The sequence below is a fragment of the Saccopteryx leptura genome, chromosome 1 (assembly GCF_036850995.1).
Source record: "Saccopteryx leptura isolate mSacLep1 chromosome 1, mSacLep1_pri_phased_curated, whole genome shotgun sequence".
Taxonomy (NCBI): domain Eukaryota; kingdom Metazoa; phylum Chordata; class Mammalia; order Chiroptera; family Emballonuridae; genus Saccopteryx; species Saccopteryx leptura.
The window spans coordinates 200,007,892-200,021,455 of NC_089503.1; the positions used below are offsets into that span (position 1 = coordinate 200,007,892).

Genomic DNA, 13,564 nt, shown 5'->3' on the forward strand with positions numbered 1-13,564 from the left:
GTCTTGATTGTCTTTCCCTCGCTCCTGTCAGTGCTCGAAACGCCATCTTCAGAAGGGAGTACGATCTGGAGGGAGAACTCTGGGCTAGAAGCAGGGTCCTCTGTGGAGCTCCTTGATATGTCAGCTCCCAGCCACACACACCTCTGAACTGAGACCTCTGGCCCTGTCAGGGGCTGTGACATAGAAACTCTCTCTACCCTTTCCTCCTAGAGATAACAAAGGTGAAGTTAGGATATCATGCGAGCACTCTGAAGTCCAAGACTTGGCAGATAGATTGTATCATTATCATCTTTTACCATTTTGGAAAACTACCTCAGACTACTTTTGGATTAACAAGATTCTCTCATAAAAACTGTAAAAGGGAGAGTCGGCCCTTCACTGAGAATAAGAGTAGCCCAAGCTCTGTGAAAATAGGAAAGTTTTCAGTATGATAGGTAAACATTTTTTTTTGTCCTTTGCAAATGTTTACTTAGGCAGTTTTAGTTACAAAATACAATTCCATTAAAATAATTGTGCATCTTTCTACATGCATTTTTTTAGAAAAGGACAAACTCAATAGAAAAATATCTTCTAAATACCACTGATATGGACTTGTACTGGAAAATTGGTATTTGTTAAGTAGAAAATTGTAAATTCTTTTTATTCTGAGTTATTTGGGACTGTGCATTCTATTTTGCTATTGTTTTTATCTGTCTTCAGTAAAACCCAGAAATGAACAGATTACAGGTGGTGCTCCGAGAGTACATAGGTTAGTTTGCATGTGACGTTGGACCTGGCGTATCACACAGTCATCGCTAATAGCAACTACCAAGTAGATCCAGATGTACTCACTGTTTTGCCTCAGGTGTGAACTACGTGTGTTTGGGTTTCTCCCTTGGGGTTTTCACTTGTATTGGGGAGAAAAGGCCATGTTGAAAGTAGCTTAAGAAACAGATAAAATGCATTTACTTTTGAGTTCTGTCTGAAACAATAGTCTCAACGTTAAAATGAGCCACCCATTATACTAAAATGAACACGTAGCTACTGTTGACCAGCTGCAGCTGCATTTTGGGAGTTCACTTTTGGATGCGAGACCAAGGGCTGGCATCGTGTGCAGTATATGTCAGTTTACAGGAAATGGCAAGAAGACACCATAAATCTTTCACTTGCGCTGAGTGAGGAGGAAGAGTGGTTAAGCAAGGTACAAGTGTGCCTTTCTCACGTTGAAGTGATTTATGGCAGTAGCAGAAATCAAATCTGGTGAGGTTCTGTCTGGCCGAAAGGAAAGAACCCGCGTGGTGCCAGGAGCCACTGCTCCTTTGCTCGCTCTCACGCTGCACATGCCTTATTTAGTCCAAACACAGCGCGTTCGTGTTTGATTGATACTTCTATCAGATCTTCTAAAAACAGTCCCAGGAAAAGCAGCAGAAAATTCTGCTCGTCCTTGAATTACATGTTTTGTGTCTCATAATGCTTGAAAGGGGAAAAGGTATCCACTGTCGTCCTAATTCTAATCAGTATATTGTTACAAGGTCATAGAAATTGTGTTCCACGTGCGGAGGACCCGGGTTCGATTCCCGGCCAGGGCACACACAGGAGAAGCGCCCATTTGCTTCTCCACCCCTCCGCCGCGCTTTCCTCTCTGTCTCTCTCTTCCCCTCCCGCAGCCAAGGCTCCATTGGAGCAAAGATGGCCCGGGCGCTGGGGATGGCTCTGTGGCCTCTGCCTCAGGCGCTAGAGTGGCTCTGGTCGCAATATGGCGACGCCCAGGATGGGCAGAGCATCGCCCCCTGGTGGGCAGAGCGTCGCCCCATGGTGGGCGTGCCGGGTGGATCCCGGTCGGGCGCATGCGGGAGTCTGTCTGACTGTCTCTCCCCGTTTCCAGCTTAAGAAAAATGAAAAAAAATAAAAGAGAGTAGATTAATGAAAATTATGTAAAGATAATTTTATGTAATTGTACACTATTAACTATGTGAACAAGAATTTGGCCAGATAAGCCAGAGATGAGGAAATTGCTGACTGTTTTTTACAAACAAAATGTTTAATTGTAGTGAGTATTCTTTCTTTTCAATTTTAATTGAAATGTCGTAGAGGAGGATTGGAATGGAGATGACAGCAGAGCACCGGTAACGACTGGGTAGGGGTACTTGGCCAGGTGTTTCCTCCCCACCTGGTGCTCTGTCTTGCTCCGTCCTCCTTGTTCCAGAAAAGCTTGCATGCCCAGCGTCTGAAGGGGCTCCTTCCCCTTCGTAGTCACTCCTCGTCTCCCCCTGGAGCAGGCTTCCGGAGACCTGGAGTGTGGCTGGAACCCACAGGAGGGCCCCGGACGAAGCGTGTCGCCATGTTTGGGAGGAATGGGGCCACTCAGGAGCCCCCCTGGGGGCGGGCGGCAGCACCCCTCAGCCGATCCTGTGCCACTGCCCCCCTGCGGCCCGGCCCTCATTGTCTTGGGCTTCTTGGCTGTGGCTCCCAGTTAATGGAAAAACATGTTACCATTTAAAAGCAGATGGGAATTCAGCTTAGGAGGAAATAATAAGTCATTTTTGGTTGTAGCTATTGTTTTCTTTTGCTTTGATTTTTGTTTTTGTAAGTTATTTGTAGCAGATTCCACTCCATTTTTTCCTTTGTCTTCTATCAAATTATCTAGCTACTTTAGGAAAACTTCTATCTTTCCCACAGACAGGAAACAAGTCATCACAAGTAAATGCATAGGAGAGCCTTGGCTGGTTCATCATCCACATGCCCTGTGCTTAGAGACAGCGTGATAGGTAGGAGACGTCATTTCCTCTCTGTGTGGGACTTGCTAACATGGTCCAAAAACTAACCTCTGCAAACTTGAGGTCGGATGCTTATCTGTGTTTGAAAGTGATCCTCCTTTTAGTGCTCTCGCATTAAGTGACATGACGAATTTGTCTAACTGCCAAGTGTCAACTGTGTATTTTATAAATAACATAGGTGATTACAGTATTTATTTCATATATCAAGATTTCAGTGTTCAACTTCCAAAAAGCAATAAAGTGGGGAAAAGAGAATTTTGATGTTGCAGTGGAGTGGACTGCTAATAGAAGGATGGGTCCTTTCAGGGTGGTTTTAAGCAAGTCATTAACTTCCTTGAAATCTTATTTTCCTCATTTGTAAAATATCTATGTGACTGAAATATTTTGAGGTTTAAATAAGATAAGCGCTGCCTGACCTGTGGTGGCGCAGTGGCTAAAGTGTCGACCTGAAACACCGTGGTCGCCTGTTTAGAACACGGGGCTGGTCAAGGCACATATGAGACTAAGTATGTGTGGATGCCTCCCGCCCCTCCCCCATTGCCCCCACCTTTCTCTCTCTCTCTCTCTCTCTCTCTCTCTCTCTCTCTCTCTCTCTTTCTCTTTCCCTCTCTTTCCCTCTCACTCTCAAAAAAGAAATCAATAAAGAAAATCTTTAAATAGATAGATAAATAGCTAGATAGATAAGATAAATGTCACAGCACCGAGAAACACTGCTGACACAGAGTGCTCAGGGATGTCGCCTTTGTCCTCACTCAGCTCTGGCACCGCCCACTAAACCGGGCCCTGGGAGGTGCGTACAGGATGGGGCATGGTGACATCGCCTGCTAGCCAGATAATTGACCTGGAAGTTAAATGATAATTGAGTTTGCCTCTCACCCATTTCTTCAAAATATAAACATCTGCTTAATATCTGCTTAATATGGTAACTTTTAGGGCAGTCTTATGAATCCAGCTCTAGAGAGTTTTTTTAAAGCAATTTGTTAGAGATAAATACATTACATACTGAGGTTTTTGTTGTTTTGTTTTAGAGAAAGAGAAAGACAGGAAGGGAAAGAGATGAGAAGCATCAACTTGTAGTTGCATCAGTCTAGTTGTTTATTGATTGCTTCTCATACACGCCTTGACGGGGGGTGGGGGCTCCAGCAGTCAGTGACGCTTCGCTCAGCCAGCGACTGTGGGATATTGTGTCTATGATCCCATGCTCAAGCCAGCAACCTCGAAGCTTTGAACCTGGGTCCTTAGCATCCCAGGTCGACTATTCACTGTCACCGCCTGGTCAGGCCATTTCATGCTATTTTAAAAATAGTTTTAACTTCATGTAAATTTAGTCTGTTTATCCTCATTTTACTAAAATGACGTGTCTTGGCCTGAATTCTGCTGTGGTCTCTGCCCTCCTGGGTCTAATAATAGCTCAACGTCTTCGTGCCAGTTTGACATGAAAACGTCACCTTCCAGTGTGCCTCATTAACTCGAGAGGGGCTCTGCTCACCAGGCTTGAGCTGTTGTAGCTATTAAAGGGACAGCCCTCACTTTCTGTCTCGCTGATGGACACATCTTCTGACATCCTCTTTTCTCCCACGTACTGAAAACGGAAGGAGCAGTTATAGCCATGTAGGTGCCTGTGCTCTTCCAACATCAGTCTCTTGTGACGATTTAAATTAGGATCAATGTATTAGCATCTCGCAGTTTGTCTCTGTATGTGACCCACCCCGCAACACATGGGAGTGAAGCTCCTGACGCGGGACAGGACCCCTGTTGACTCTGCGTAGTGCTGTCGGAGAGCAGCCAGAAGGCGCTTCTGTCCCCAAGGGCCCGGCGCGCACTGACCTGGGCCTGCCCCTCCTGTCCCTAGGCGGGCTGTCCTGTGCAAACACGCTGCTGCAGCCCGCTGGTCTGCTCTTCCCGGCTCTCCACTTGTTCCTGTGCATTTGCCCTAAATTCTGAATCTGTACACCTCAGAATTTCAAGCTAGTTGTTTATACAATGGGCTTGAAATCACTGCTTTGCCATTAAACCATCATGACCCTACCCCACTCATGAAGGGCGCCTCCCCTTTACGCTGAGATTTGTTCCACTTACTTAGCTCTTAGCACATTTTGTTTGTACTTATCTTAATATGAACAGCCACCTCATCTCCCCGAGCAAGCAGTAACACTCTAGGTGTCCAGCAGCACAACCACTATCTCCCACTCAGTTAGTAGATGTTAATGTTGGATCAATGATAGATTTTTGAGTTGATTCCAAGTCATTTTCCCCACAAAAAGATGTCAGCCTTAACATTCCCTAAGTGGCATATTCTCGTTTTAGACATCTTTTTATAGACATTATCATTATCTATTTTGAGCCCCTAATGCTGTGGAGGAGTTCTAGGGCCAAGCAAAGCCGACTGATTGTCTGATGTCCCTACAGCCCGACTGACAAACCCAGGGCCAAAACCAGGTGTGCTCCTCATGACCCTTCCCTTTGACATCTCGACATCTTTTTTTTTTTTTTTTCTGAAGCTGGAAACGGGGATAGACAGACAGGCTCCCGCTTGCGCCCGACCGGGATCCACCCGGCACGCCCACCAAGGGGTGACGCTCTGCCCACCAGGGGGCGATGCTCTGCCCCTCCGGAGCATCGCTATGTCACAACCAGAGCCACTCCAACGCCTGGGGCAGAGGCCAAGGAGCCATCCCCAGTGCCCGGGCCATCTTTGCTCCAATGGAGCCTCCCTGCAGGAGGGGAAGAGAGAGAGAGGAAGGAGAGGGGGAGGGGTGGAGAAGCAGATGGGCGCTTCTCCTGTGTGCCCTGGCCAGGAATTGAACCCGGGACTTCTGCACGCCAGGCCGACGCTCTACCACTGAGCCAACCGGCCAGGGCCGACATCTCAACATCTTTGATGAAGGTTTCTCTGCCCTGTGGACGCTGACTTAGCCAACTAAATAGCAGATATGGAACATCTTTCCCATTTTTATATGTTCTTGTCTCACAGTAATTGTTTTTAGTGACTTGTTGTCATCTTCCCAAAAAAGTATAAGCTACTTAGAGTTAGGAACTGTTTTTCTTTATTCCTTTCCTGTACTTGCCAGGTCTTCTGAGTAAGGCCTGCAGTTTAGAAGGAAAGCTATGTATAAACAATTCCGTCTGTGTTCTGTGGCCTCATATAGCGATGTGTTGAATCCTGTGGGAGAAGGAAGAGGAGGGTATAACTCTTGCTAGATGGAAGGAAGGGATATTGATCTGAGTGTCATTGGGGAGGTGGGGTCCCCCAAGTGGGGCAGGCTCCTGGCAGCTAGAAAGAAGAGACATGAAAGAAAGTGGGTGTTCTAGATGCTTTTTTTTTTTCAGAGACAGAGAGAGAGTCAGAGAGAGGGATAGATAGGGACAGACGGACTGGAACAGAGAGAGATGAGAAGCATCAATCATTAGTTTTTTGTTGCAACATCTTAGTTGTTCACTGATTGCTTTCTCGTATGTGCCTTGACCAGGAGGCAGCAGACCGAGTAACCCCTTGCTCGAGCCAGCGACCTTGGGTCCAAGCTGGTGAGCTTTTCCTCAAACCAAATGAGCCCGCACTCAAGCTGGTGACCTCGGGGTCTCGAGCCCGGGTCTTCCACATACCAGTCCGATGCTCTACCCACTGCGCCACCGCCTGGTCAGGCTCTAGATGCTTTTAAAGGTTGAAATATGACTGGGGAAAAAAAAAGAAATATGACTGGGAAAAGAGTCTATGTGTGAAAGTAATTTGGTGGTAAAGCAGGAAATTTGGGTCAGAAAAATATGAAAGACCTTGGGTATCATCTGACTTTGATGTTGTCCTTTAAGCAATAAGAACCACTGAACAACTGAACAACTTAGTAAGAAATGTTTTGGTCAGATTTGTGTTTAAAGCTACCACTGGCTAGCTTACTGATCACCTTGCAGTTGGTCATGAAAAGGTGCTGCTTCAGCAGTTTTCTGCCAGGGCAAAAGGAAGTCCTTATGTGCCCCTCAGCGGGCACCCTTGTATATATGCACAACCTTCACCTCTACAAGGCTGTCTCATTTGAGGCTTATCTATTTTTAAATATCCCTCAGTGCCTAGCCTAGACTCTTATAAAAGTTGGTATGTGTTCATTGAGTAAACAAATTGAGATTTTAATCTTAAATAGATAAGCTAGTTGTTTTTTTTTTAATGTAAGGTTTGCCTCCTGAGGCCTTAGACAAAATTGTTTTGTAAATGGCATAAATTAGGATATCTTTTTTGCAACATTAGCACATTAAACCAGTCCTGAGGTACAGTTCCTGCTAGGAATGGCCAGAGTGTGGTAGGTCCGGTGGACTATGTCCTCGAGCCATATTAGCACTTACAACTTTAAAGACAAGTTCCTACAGTGAATGCCTTACCTCCTCAGTTCTGTTCAGTGGCTAAAATACCGCTGCCCTGTAGTACATAAATGAATCGTGATAAAATCTTTCAGAGTAAACATCAGAATATACTAAAAGCAGATGTTTAGACCGTACCTTTTAAGTCAGTCCTCCAAATCAGTTATCTTTAGAGTTCAGTCTCCTATTTAACAAGAGGTGGGAAGCTGGCTCTGTGATGTTTTCTAATGTCACATACCCGTGTAGTTATATACCCGTCATAGGTTTAATTAATTGTCCATTAGGGGTCAGGCCTCCAGACATATAATAGAGTTATGTTTTCTTTCTAATGCTTCTAAGAAACTTGGACTCTTAGGACCCTGACCAGTGTTCATCAGTACTTGTTACTGTGGCCTGGAGATCTTAATCACAGCACCCAAGGAACGAGAACCTTGAAAGATTCTGACAGTACATAGAATTCAGTTTTTAATAAAAATTCTTCTTAGCAAACCTGATCAATTTTCCACTCAAGGGAAAAGAAAATTTTACCTGTGTAGAGACTTCCCAGACCCAGTGATTTTTTTTTTTTTCATCTGAGACCTTTGGTTTTCCTGCTTTTCAACAGAACACCTTGTCGAGTTCAATATCTATGATTCCTGAGGCATTAGGATGAAAAGTGTTTACCTAGTGGAAATACGCCACAAACCACTTTCTCCCTAAACTCTTTATTAGGAAAGTAAGTAAAAGTTTCAAAGTTACAGTGTTTAAATTGCAGTTTTTAAAATTTCCAATCTATAGAGGTATAAACATTTTGTGTTTCCAAACTTCATCTCTTCCATTGGCAATAAAAGAACTTGAATTTGGCTTACCTGAGGGCTATCTTAGATGTTTACAGCAAGGCAGGTCATCCTCCAGAGTCCAGGACACCCAGTGCTGCCGTATCTGTAGTGCTGACTCCTTGCCAGGTACTTAAAACTTCCATCAGATTACAAGAAGCATTAGTCAGAAAGGAAATGGATATTGAATGAGAGACTGGCTGGCAACAAACTTCATTCAGCATTTCATAACCGAAGACTACTGCCCTTTATAAGGGCCTGTGTATCCAGGTAACAAGTTAGTCAGGACCTACTTGATAATCTGGTCCCCAGGCTGAATCTTATCTGTGGAGAATGCTCAGGCCAGGAGGAATTCTGATTTCAGTGTTTTTTAACAGTCCACCTGGTTGCTCCTCTCCAAACTCTCAGGCTTTCTGTTGACTCGTGCTGGCTCTTCAGAATTTTTGCACATTTAATCTGTGCTTCTTCATCTTCAAAAGAGTGATAGGAATTTTGAGTTCTACCAACTTGAGAGGAACTTTTTGATACAAAAAAGATATGCAAAGCATGCTATTATTTTTGCCAGACAGAGTCTGGTAGAGTTGGATAGTTTTGTTTGGTTATTTTAATATTGAGAACTTATTTCTAATAATACTAATCTATGTACAAAACGTATGCCACCCATATATGTGAAAACTATTTCTTTTTTAAAGAACATTTTCTTCTATATGAAACTGCAGGCCCTGGCTGGTTGGCTCGGTGGTAGAGCGTCGACCTGGCTTGTGGAAGTCTCGTGTTCCACCCAGTCAGGGCACATGGGAGAAGCACCTATCTGCTTCTCCACCCCTACCCCTACTCCTACCCCTACCCCTCTTTCTCTCTTTCTTTCTTTCTCTCTCTCTCTCTCTCTCTCTCTCTCTCTCTCCCCCTCTCCTGTAGTCATGGCTCAATTGGAGAGAGTTGGCTCTGGGTGCTAAGAATGACCCCATGGCCTCTGCCTTAGGTGCTAAGAAGTTTGATTGCTGAGCAACGGAACAATGCCCCAGGTGGGGAGAGCATCGCCTCCAGTGGGCTTGCCTGGTGGTTCCCAGTTGGGGTGCATGCGGGAGTCTATCTCTGCCTCCTCTCCTCTCAGTGGATAAAGTGTCGACCTGGAACACTGAGGTTACTGATTTGAAAACCTGGGCTTGCCTAAAAGGCATATATGGAAGTTGATGCTTCTTTCTCCTCCCCCTTCTCTCTCTCTTTTCTCCTTCTCCCTCTCCTTTCTCTCTAAAAATGAATAAATAGAATAAAAAAAAGTTATATGAAACAAAAGAAACTGCATTAGTTAAGCAAACAGGCTTTGGAATGAGGAAGACCCAAATCCAGATGCCCTGTTTGCCTGCTTGCCAGCTCATGACCGCTCTCCTCACACACAGACAGGGTAAGAGAGGCCCCTACCCATAGTGCCGTGCTCCAGGCTAGATGCCATCGCTCTCCTCCCTCGCACACAGACAGGGTAAGAGAGGCCCCTACTCATAGTGTTGTGTGCCAGACTAGATGCCATCATTCATGAAGGTGCTTTCCTAGTAAACACATCACCTGTGCCCAATAAATTGTTTCTGTTATTTTCTTCTTTTTTTTTTCTAAGTAGCCAAGTGTGGACAAGCAAAAAGCTTTATTTAGAGCGCATCCCGGGCGAGGTTCACTGTTCCGCAAGACAGGGGCCAGGGAAGTCATGCAGCTTCTCTGGCCCAGGGGTAATTTATAGGGTTGGTAAGGTGGTGGTGGGTGGCAAAATTCCACTGGCTGACAGGCAGTTGTTTTTTTGTTTTTTAATTTTAATAGGGTGACATTAATTAGTCAGGGCACATAGGTTCAGAGGAAACATCTCCAGGTCATCCTGACACCCGATTACGTTGCATACCCATCACCCACAGTCACACAGTCTTCCTTCACTTTCCATCTGGTCCTCTTTGTGCCCCTCCTCTCCCCCTACCCCCTCCCTCCCCCCCCCCCCACCCCCGGTAACCACCGCACTCTTGTCCATGGCCCTGAGTCTCATTTTTATGTCCCACCTTATGTATGGAATCATATAGTGCTTATTTTTTTCTTATTTACTTATTTCACTCAGTATAATGTTATCAGAGTCCATCCATGTTGTTGTATCTGTTATTTTCTTATAATCAACACATCCAATTTAATTAATCTCTAATAATTTTTTTTATTTTTCATATTTTGTTGTCTTAGATTTTATGAATACGCATAATGAGTGTTTTATGTGTATGTCATATTTTTAGTTTTAGTGGTTCTTCAAATTTAAACCATATTTCATAGTTAGTTACATGCAGCATTTTTTCAGCTGGTTTATATTTATAAACATCAGAAAGACCTATTTTTATTTTTTCCCTATTAAAGGATATGTACTATTTTTTACTTTCAAATGTATAGAATTTTTTCTTTACAAACAGTCTATGTAATATCCCTGTTTCAATATATTTGTTAAGGTAATTTCTGGTTCCTTGGTACAACTTAATTCTTTCTTTTTTCTAATCTAAGTTTTGTTAATTAAAAATTTAGGTTTCTGTTTCTGCTAAGATGGTTGGTTAGGAAATAAGCATACCACACCTAATTACTACACCCTTTCATTTAGGCTAGGACTAAACCCAAGTGTTTAGGTGAGGCTTAGAAATCTAATCCTCAGGACAAAAGCATTGCATGTTTGTGTCACTGGTGTTTAATGATGACATAAGGATGTTCTCCTTCTTCACCCCTAAATGACAATAATTCAGAATTCTCAAAGCTGTCATTCTATTAAAATGTTACTAAACTCTATATAAAATGGTTGTTCAGAATCTCAGTGCAGCTGTTACATCGTTCTTAAATAAAATCTCCACTTAAGTTTTGGGAGTTAAAAACAGATTCTATTCTTGCCTTAGGCTAGAAAAAAAAGTAGAAAATAAAAGATTTGCATGGCCTTTTCTGTTTCATTTGTTTTTAACCTCAAGTATTATTTGTGTTATTTAATAATGTCTAGCTCTCTTTTTGCTACTAAAATCTGGAAAATGGCTTTGTTTTTATTTGTAGGAAAGTTTCTCTGTTCATTTAGGAGTGAGAAACCATCAGGTATAACACACCTGCCACTTCTATCATTGTAGAAGCTCCAAGTCATAAATGAGTTATTTTCTCTTTTTCTTCAGAAAATTTTTTTTTAAATCACTTAAACTGTTTTGGCATTTGGACAAGACATTCTTTTAGTAGTAGCAAAAGTAGCCCCTTGGCATATTTTTATTCACTTCAAAGGAATCCTTAAGGAGTGGTTTTATATTTAAAAGGAAGAATCATATTTAGTTTGCCTAGCATTAACTTCTTGCCAGAATCCTTAAAAATATGAAAGGTCTAACCAACGATTTTAGATATAAAAAACAGTACTCACCAGCATTTTATATTAATTTTCCTCTGTGTCATAAACCTAAGGGTCAGAACTGGATTAGGGGAGAGAAGAATGTAAAAGTTTTCAATTCAAAATGAACTTTGTTGTTATAAAACTGAATTGGTCATAATGGGCATGAAATATGCACACATGCACTGGTTCTCAGAAACTGGTCTGATGTTTCCTTTATGGCTTCCTTAGAGTTTCATAAAGACACTTCACTGAAATTAGCATTAAAAACTTTCTGCCCGCCCTAGCCAGAGGCTCAGTTGATACAGCATCTGCCCAGCGTTCGATTCCCAGTCAGGGCACAGGAGAGGAGCAACCATCTGCTTCTCTCCTTCTCCTTCTCCTCCTCCTCTCCATTGGTCAAAGCCCATCATTCTTGTGTGCTAAAAATAGCTTGGTTGCCAGCATCGGCCCCAGATGAGGTTGTGGGATAGATTCCGGTCTGGGCACATTCCGGGTTTGTCTCACTATCACCCCTCCTTTCACTTTAAAAAGCTTTCTGCCACATCAAGTCTGTTTTTGAACCCTACAGGGATACTTTCAAGGGTGAATAGAGTTTGATTGCTAAGAATATGTTCAGTTTTATAAGAAGCTGACAAGCTGTTAGACTTGTTGATGAGGATGTGCCATTTCGTATTCCCATCAGCAGTGAGTAACAGGCTGTGTGGAGTGTCTCCCCCCACCCCATCACACACAAAGGACTGAGAATTTGGTTGCCATGAGACTCCAGCAGCAGAAGCAGCTGTAAGACAGGAGAGCTGTGCTTTCCTATGCTTGTGTATTTTTGAGGGGAAATTATTTCCAACCTCTAGTTCTGTATCTGGCCAAACTATGGAAGCAAATGTGAAGATGAAATAAATACATGTCAGACCTCCAGGTTTATCCCCACACACCTCTCTTTAGGAAGTTAACGGTGGATGTGTTCCACCAAAAACAAGAAAAAGACGTGGATCCCAACAATAGCCGTGTAGCGCAGGAGGGTGGTGAAGGCAGTCCCCACAGTGACCGGAGAGAAGTTTCAGAAAAAACATTTTTAGGCATCTCTATATAAGCTGGCAGGGAAAAGACATTCTTATCAGGTTGAGACTCTTTGGCTGGCTCTGCTTTTTAATTGGGAATAAACAATAAGAAAGACTAGTAGGTGAGGGTTACATCAACTACGCTTAGAAATGATAAACGCAGAATATTGTCTCAAAAAATGAGTATTATGGCCCTTGCCAGTTGGCTCAGTGGTAGAGCGTCAGCTCAGCATGTGGAAGTCCTAAGTTCGATTCCCAGCCAGGGCACACAGGAGAAGCGCCCATCTACTTCTCCACCCTTCCCCCTCTCCTTCCTCTCTCTCTCTCTCTCTCTCTCTCTCTCTTTCTTTCCCTCCCACAGCCAAGGCTGCATTGGAGCAGTTAGCCCAGGCACTGAGGATGGCTCCATGGCCTCTGCCTCAGGTGCTAGAATGGCTGCAGTTGCAACGCCCCAGATGGGCAGAGCATTGCCTAGTGGGCATGCCGGGTGAACTCCGGTCGGGTGCATGTGGGAGTCTGTCTGTCTGCCTCCCCACTTCTAACTTCAGAAAAATACAAAAAAAACAACAACAAAGTATGTTATGTTCTTATTACCTCTTTATTCCAATCCAGAGCTGTTTTTCCAGGAAAGCTTTATTTTAGAATTCATTGTTAGTCTTTTCTGTCACTTTTTAAAGTAAAGATGAGTAGTTTCTAAAGATTTTGGTGGCAGAACTATTCCTCTCCGTCCGGTAAAACCTTATGTAGGAAGACCATTATATAAATACATATAAAACAGACAGGACTGAACCTGCTTTGGTTGGGGCCTGTCCTGCCTCCGTGCCCTACCCTCCTTCTGCTGTGACCTCTCAGGCACCGTGGAGACTGCAGAACAGTTTAAAAACCATTGCTGAGCTAAAAGCACTACAGAACACATGGCTGACTTCATCCTGTTTCTGAGTTGCAAGCTGAGGAGCACCCACGAGCCTCAGGAAGGTGAGCGTCAGAGCACGCTGTGGCACGGCTGCTGCCCAGTAAGCTGGCAGACCTGGGCACACGGGATGTACATGTGCACTGACAGCTATGCACCTATCTGATCGGAACAGTCCGTCTCTTTTTTAATGAATTGTCTAGGCCTCAGTTTCAAATAAAGGTTGAAACCTCCAGTTTTTACATTCCTGACATTTTTCAGTTTGAAATTAGTAACTCCTATTTCTCTTCCTGTGTGTATGCATGAGCTGAGGC

The 13,564-nt window shown here is 43.7% G+C and overlaps 1 protein-coding gene across 1 annotated transcript in view; it reads left to right on the forward strand.

Moving 5' to 3' along the window:
• AFG2A (AFG2 AAA ATPase homolog A) overlaps positions 1–13,564 on the forward strand; it is a 278,970-nt gene that overhangs the window by 226,541 nt on the left and 38,865 nt on the right. The window lies entirely within an intron of this gene.